Here is a 6,037-nt window from a genome sequence, read left to right on the forward strand (position 1 = left end):
GCACGGCTTTCCCTCCTGGCTCTTCGGGCGTGGGAGCTGTCGCCAGAGCCGCGGCCCTACCGGAAAATGCTTCGCAGGCTGGCGCGGCGGCGCCACGTGGGCGCCGGTGGCACCGAGGCCGACGGCCGCCGCAAAGCCCGCAGCCCCACGGGCTGTGGGGCCACGCGAGCGGCTGCCAAAGAGCTTTCCAACGAGGCACGGCTTTCCCTCCTGGCTCTTCGGGCGTGGGAGCTGTCGCCAGAGCCGCGGCCCTACCGGAAAATGCTTCGCAGGCTGGCGCGGCGGCGCCACGTGGGCGCCGGTGGCGCCGAGGCTGATGGCCGCCGCAAAGCCCGCAGCCCCACGGGCTGTGGGGCCACGCGAGCGGCTGCCAAAGAGCTTTCCAACGAGGCACGGCTTTCCCTCCTGGCTCTTCGGGCGTGGGAGCTGTGGCCAGAGCCGCAGCCCTACCGGAAAATGCTTCGCAGGCTGGCGCGGCGGCGCCACGTGGGCGCCGGTGGCACCGAGGCCGACGGCCGCCGCAAAGCCCGCAGCCCCACGGGCTGTGGGGCCACGCGAGCGGCTGCCAAAGAGCTTTCCAACGAGGCACGGCTTTCCCTCCTGGCTCTTCGGGCGTGGGAGCTGTCGCCAGAGCCGTGGCCCTACCGGAAAATGCTTCGCAGGCTGGCGCGGCGGCGCCACGTGGGCGCCGGTGGCGCCGAGGCTGACGGCCTCCACAAAGCCCGCAGCCCCACGGGCTGTGGGGCCACGCGAGCGGCTGCCAAAGAGCTTTCCAACGAGGCACGGCTTTCCCTCCTGGCTCTTCGGGCGTGGGAGCTGTCGCCAGAGCCGCGGCCCTACCGCAAAATGCTTCGCAGGCTGGCGCGGCGGCGCCACTTGGGCGCCGGTGGCGCCGAGGCTGACGGCCGCCGCAAAGCCCGCAGCCCCACGGGCTGTGGGGCCACGCGAGCGGCTGCCAAAGAGCTTTCCAACAAGGCACGGCTTTCCCTCCTGGCTCTTTGGGCGTGGGAGCTGTCGCCAGAGCCGCGGTCCTACCGGAAAATGCTTCGCAGGCTGGCGCGGCGGCGCCACATCGGCTCCGGTGGCGCTGAGGCTGACGGCCGCCGCAAAGCCCGCAGCTCCACGGGCTGTGGGGCCACGCGAGCGGCTGCCAAAGAGCTTTCCAACGAGGCACGGCTTTCCCTCCTGGCTCTTCGGGCGTGGGAGCTGTTGCCAGAGCCGCGGCCCTACCGGAAATTGCTTCACAGGATGGCGCGGCGGCGATACGTTTGCGCCGGTGGCGCCAAGTCTGACGGCCGCCGCAAAGCCCGCAGCCCCACGGGCTGTGGGGCCACGCGAGCGGCTGCCAAAGAGCTTTCCAACGAGGCACGGCTTTCCCTCCTGGCTCTTCGGGCGTGGGAGCTGTCGCCAGAGCCGCGGCCCTACCGCAAAATGCTTCGCAGGATGGCGCGGCGGCGCCACCTGGGCGCCGGTAGCGCCGAGGCTGACGGCCGCCGCAAAGCCCGCAGCCCCACGGGCTGTGGGGCCACGCGAGCGGCTGCCAAAGAGCTTTCCAACGAGGCACGGCTTTCCCTCCTGGCTCTTCGGGCGTGGGAGCTGTCGCCAGAGCCGCGGTCCTACCGGAAAATGCTTCGCAGGCTGGCGCGGCGGCGCCACATCGGCTCCGGTGGCGCTGAGGCTGACAGCCGCCGCAAAGCCCGCAGCCCCACGGGCTGTGGGGCCACGTGAGCGGCTGCCAAAGAGCTTTCCAACGAGGCACGGCTTTCCCTCCTGGCTCTTCGGGCGTGGGAGCTGTTGTCAGAGCCACGGCCCTACCGGAAAATGCTCCGCAGGCTGGCACGGCGGCGCTACGTGGGCGCCGGTGGTGCCGAGGCTGACGGCCGCCGCAAAGCCCGCAGCCCCATGGGTTGTGGGGCCATGCGAGCGGCTGCCAAAGAGCTTTCCAATGAGGCACGGCTTTTTCTCCTGGCTCTTCGGGCGTGGGAGCTGTTACCAGAGCAGCGGCCCTAACGGAAAATGCTTCGCAGGCTAGCGCGGCAGCGCCACATGGGCGCCGGTGGCGCCGAGGCTGATGGCCGCCGCAAAGCCCGCAGCCCCACGGGCTGTGGGGCCACGCGAGCGGCTGCCAAAGAGCTTTCCAATGAGGCACGGCTTTCCCTCCTGGCTCTTCGGGCGTGGGAGCTGTGGCCAGAGCAGCGGCCCTAACGGAAAATGCTTCGCAGGCTAGCGCGGCAGCGCCACATGGGCGCCGGTGGCGCCGAGGCTGAAGGCCGCCGCAAAGCCCGCAGCCCCACGGGCTGTGGGGCCACGCGAGCGGCTGCCAAAGAGCTTTCCAACGAGGCACGGCTTTCCCTCCTGGCTCTTCGGGCGTGGGAGGTGTCGCCAGAGCCGCGGCCCTACCGGAAAATGCTTTGCAGGCTGGCGCGGCGGCGCCACCTGGGCGCCGGTGGCGCCGAGGCTGACGGCCGCCGCAAAGCCCGCAGCCCCACGGGCTGTGGGGCCACGCGAGCGGCTGCCAAAGAGCTTTCCAACGAGGCACGGCTTTCCCTCCTGGCTCTTCGGGCGTGGGAGCTGTGGCCAGAGCCACGGCCCTACCGGAAAATGCTTCGCAGGCTGGCGCGGCGGCGCCACGTGGGCGCCGGTGGCGCCGAGGCTGACGGCAGCCCCAAAGCCCGCAGCCCCACGGGCTGTGGGGCCACGCGAGCGGCTGCCAAAGAGCTTTCCAACGAGGCACGGCTTTCCCTCCTGGCTCTTCGGGCGTGGGAGCTGTCGCCAGAGCAGCGGCCCTACCGCAAAATGCTTCGCAGGCTGGCACGGTGGCGCTACGTGGGCTCCGGTGGCGCCGAGGCTGACGGCCGCCGCAAAGCCCGCAGCCCCACGGGCTGTGGGGCCACGCGAGCGGCTGCCAAAGAGCTTTCCAACGAGGCACGGCTTTCCCTCCTGGCTCTTCGGGCGTGGGAGCTGTCGCCAGAGCCGCGGCCCTACCGGATATTACTTCGCAGGATGGCGCGGCGGCGACGCGTTTGCGCCGGTGGCGCCGAGTCTGACGGCCGCCGCAAAGCCCGCAGCCCCACGGGCTGTGGGGCCACGCGAGCGGCTGCCAAAGAGCTTTCCAACGAGGCACGGCTTTCCCTCCTGGCTCTTTGGGCGTGGGAGCTGTGGCCAGAGCCGCGGCCCTACCGGAAAATGCTTCGCAGGCTGGCGCGGCGGCGCCACGTGGGCGCCGGTGGCGCCGAGGCTGACGGCCGCCGCAAAGCCCGCAGCCCCACGGGCTCTGCGGCCACGCGAGCGGCTGCCAAAGAGCTTTCCAACGAGGCACGGCTTTCCCTCCTGGCTCTTCGGGCGTGGGAGCTGTGGCCAGAGCCGCAGCCCTACCGGAAAATGCTTCGCAGGCTGGTGCGGCGGCGCCACGTGGGCGCCGGTGGCACCAAGGCCGACGGCCGCCGCAAAGCCCGCAGCCCCACGGGCTGTGGGGCCACGCGAGCGGCTGCCAAAGAGCTTTCCAACGAGGCACGGCTTTCCCTCCTGGCTCTTCGGGCGTGGGAGCTGTCGCCAGAGTCACGGCCCTACCGCAAAATTCTTCGCAGGCTGGCGCGGCGGCGCCACGTGGGCGCAAGTGGCGCCGAGGCTGACGGCCGCCGCAAAGCCCGCAGCCCCACGGGCTGTGGGGCCACGTGAGTGGCTGCCAAAGAGCTTTCCAACGAGGCACGGCTTTCCCTCCTGGCTCTTCGGGCGTGGGAGCTGTCGCCAGAGCCGCGGCCCTACCGGAAAATGCTTCGCAGGCTGGCGCGGCGGCGCCACGTGGGCGCCGGTGGCACCGAGGCCGACGGCCGCCGCAAAGCCCGCAGCCCCACGGGCTGTGGGGCCACGCGAGCGGCTGCCAAAGAGCTTTCCAACGAGGCACGGCTTTCCCTCATGGCTCTTCGGGCGTGGGAGCTGTCGCCAGAGCCGCGGCCCTACCGCAAAATGCTTCGCAGGCTGGCGCGGCGGCGCCACGTGGGCGCCGGTGGCGCCGAGGCTGACAGCCGCCGCAAAGCCCGCAGCCCCACGGGCTGTGGGGCCACGCGAGCGGCTGCCAAAGAGTTTTCCAACGAGGCACGGCTTTCCCTCCTGGCTCTTCGGGCGTGGCAGCTGTCGCCAGAGCCGCGGCCCTACCGGAAAATATTTCGCAGGCTGGCGCGGCAGCGCCACGTGTGCGCGAGCGGCGCTGAGGCTGACGGCCGCCGCAAATCCCGCAGCCCGACGGGCTGTGGGGCCACGCGAGCGGCTGCCAAAGAGCTTTCCAACGAGGCACGGCTTTCCCTCCTGGCTCTTCGGGCGTGGGAGCTGTCGCCAGAGCCGCGGCCCTACCGCAAAATGCTTCGCAGGCTGGCGCGGCGGCGCCACGTGGGCGCCGGTGGCGCCGAGGCTGACGGCCGCCGCAAAGCCCGCAGCCCCACGGGCTGTGGGGCCACGCGAGCGGCTGCCAAAGAGCTTTCCAACGAGGCACGGCTTGCCCTCCTGGCTCTTCGGGCATGGCAGCTGTCGCCAGAGCCACGGCCCTACCGGAAAATGTTTCGAAGGCTGGCGCGGCAGCGCCACGTGGGGGCGAGTGGCGCTGAGGCTGACGGCCGCCGCAAAGCCCGCAGCCCCACGGGCTGTGGGGCCACGCGAGCGGCTGCCAAAGAGCTTTCCAAAGAGGCACGGCTTTCCCTCCTGGCTCTTCGGGCGTGGGAGCTGTTGCCAGAGCCGCGGCCCTACCGCAAAATGCTTCGCAGGCTGGCGCGGCGGCGCCACGTGGGCGCCGGTGGCGCCGAGGGGGATAGCCGCCGGAAACCCTGCAGCCCCACGGGCTGTGGGGCCATGCGAGCGGCTGCCAAAGAGCTTTCCAACGAGGCACGGCTTTCCCTCCTGGCTCTTCGGCCGTGGGAGCTGTCGCCAGAGCCGCGGCCCTACCGCAAAATGCTACACAGGCTGTTGCAGCGGCGCCACCTGGGCGCCGGTGGTCCCGAGGCTGACAGCCTCCGCAAAGGCCGCAGCCCCACGTGCTGTGGGGCCACGCGAGCGGCTGCCAAAGAGCTTTCCAACGAGGCACGGCTTTCCCGGCGTGGGAGCTGTCGCCAGAGCCGCGGCCCTACCGCAAAATGCTTCGCAGGCTGGCGCGGCGGCGCCACCTGGGCGCCGGTGGCGCCAAGGCTGACAGCCGCCGCAAAGCCCGCAGCCCCATGGGCTGTGGGGCCACGCGAGCGGCTGCCAAAGAGCTTTCCAACGAGGCACGGCTTTCCCTCCTGGCTCTTCGGGCGTGGGAGCTGTGGCCAGAGCCACGGCCCTACCGGAAAATGCTTCGCAGGCTGGCGCGGCGGCGCCACGTGGGCGCCGGTGGCGCCGAGGCTGACGGCAGCCCCAAAGCCCGCAGCCCCACGGGCTGTGGGGCCACGCGAGCGGCTGCCAAAGAGCTTTCCAACGAGGCACGGCTTTCCCTCCTGGCTCTTCGGGCGTGGGAGATGTCGCCAGAGCCGCGGCCCTAGCGGAAATCTCTTGGCAGGCTGGCGCGGTGGCACCACGTGGGCGCCAGTGGCGCCGAGGCTGACGGCCGCCGCAAAGCCCGCAGCCCCACGGGCTGTGGGGCCACGCGAGCGGCTGCCAAAGAGCTTTCCAACGAGGCACGTCTTTCCCTCCTGGCTCTTCGGGCGTGGGAGCTGTCGCCAGAGCCGCGGCCCTACCGGAAAATGCTTCGCGGGCTGGCGCGGCGCCGCTACGTGGGCGCCGGTGGCGCCGAGGCTGATGGCCGCCGCAAAGCCCGCAGCCCCACGGGCTGTGGGGCCACGCGAGCGGCTGCCAAAGAGCTTTCCAACGAGGCACGGCTTTCCCTCCTGGCTCTTCGGGCGTGGGAGCTGTCGCCAGAGCAGCGGCCCTACCGGAAAATGCTTCGCAGGCTGGCACGGTGGCGCTACGTGGGCGCCGCTGGTGCCGAGGCTGACGGCCGCCGCAAAGCCCGCAGCCCCACGGGCTGTGGGGCCACGCGAGCGGCTGCCAAAGAGCTTTCCAACGAGGCACG

This window comes from Larus michahellis, unplaced genomic scaffold, assembly GCF_964199755.1.
Source record: "Larus michahellis unplaced genomic scaffold, bLarMic1.1 SCAFFOLD_49, whole genome shotgun sequence".
Lineage (NCBI taxonomy): Eukaryota > Metazoa > Chordata > Aves > Charadriiformes > Laridae > Larus > Larus michahellis.